Source organism: Cynara cardunculus, assembly GCF_001531365.2.
Source record: "Cynara cardunculus var. scolymus isolate 2C chromosome LG 5, CcrdV1, whole genome shotgun sequence".
Classification (NCBI taxonomy): Eukaryota; Viridiplantae; Streptophyta; class Magnoliopsida; order Asterales; family Asteraceae; genus Cynara; species Cynara cardunculus.
In genome coordinates, this window is record NC_037532.1 from 9,870,589 (window position 1) to 9,871,970 (window position 1,382).

The following is a 1,382-nucleotide window of genomic DNA, read 5'->3' on the forward strand; positions in this document are numbered from 1 at the left end:
AATAAGATGTATAGAGATTTGAAACCTTTTTATTGGTGGCCAGGGTTGAAAAGAGATATAGCTCAATATGTGGAACAATGTCTGACATGTTTACAGGTTAAGATTGAACATCAAAAGCCATATGGAAGTCTTCAATCCTTAGAGATACCTGTATGGAAATGGGATCACATTACCATGGATTTTGTTATGAAGTTACCTCGAACTCCAAAGGGGTATGACGCGATTTGGGTAATTGTTGATCGTCTGTCTAAATCTGCGCATTTTCTGCCAATAAGAGAGAAGTACTCTTTAGAAAGGCTAGCACAGATTTACATCAAAGAAATTGTTACCAGACACGATGTTCCATTGTCTATTATCTCTGATAGAGATACTCGGTTTACTTCGAAGTTTTGGGAAGCGTTACAAAAGCTTTGGGGTCTGAAATTCGACTAAGTACAGCTTATCATCCGTAAACTGATGGGCAAAGTGAAAGAACTATCCATACTCTCGAAGATATGTTGAGAAGTTGTATTATTGACTTCGGGGGATCGTGGGAAGATCATTTGCCATTGATAGAGTTTGCATATAACGACAGTTACCATTCCAGCATCCAAGCGGCACCGTATGAAGTGTTGTATGGACGTAAATGCCGAACGTCGTTGTGTTGGAATGAGATTGGTGAAAAACAGCTGACGGGTCCTGAAATAGTCCAAGAAACTTCTGAAAAGATCGAACAAATCCGCAAAAGAATCAAAACAGCATAAGATCGCCAGAAAAGTTATGCAGATAATCGTCGAAAGCCAATTGAGTTTGGTATATGTGATTTTGTGATGTTAAAAGTTTCACCATGGAAGGGTGTTATCAGATTTGGAAAGAAAGGAGAACTCAGTCCAAGGTATGTGGGGCCGTTCAGAATATGTAAGCGAATTGGGCCGGTAGCATATCAGTTAGAGCTGCCAGAAGAGCTGAGTCTGATTCACAACACTTTTCATGTGTCGAATTTGCGGAAATGTTTAGCTGATCTGAGTCTAGCTATAACGTTGTCAGAGATTCAATTAGACAGTAAGCTGAATTTTGTGGAAACACCGGAAGCCGTAATCAACCGAAAGATCAGGGTGTTGAGAAACAAAGAAATAAGTCTGGTTAAAATTCAGTGGAAGTTTCACAAAGGACCAGAATCAACATGGGAATTGGAATCAAAGATGAGATCAGAGTACTCATGGCTTTTTGATTTAAGGAATTCCGGGACGAAATTCTTTTGAGGGGTGGATAATGTGATAACCGGATCCTGGTTATCACCCAAGGTAATTAATGTGTGATTATCTGATTAAATGATTTCATGACAGCATGATAAATTGATACGTTTGATCATGCTAGTATGTGAATTTGTGCATTAATTGGAT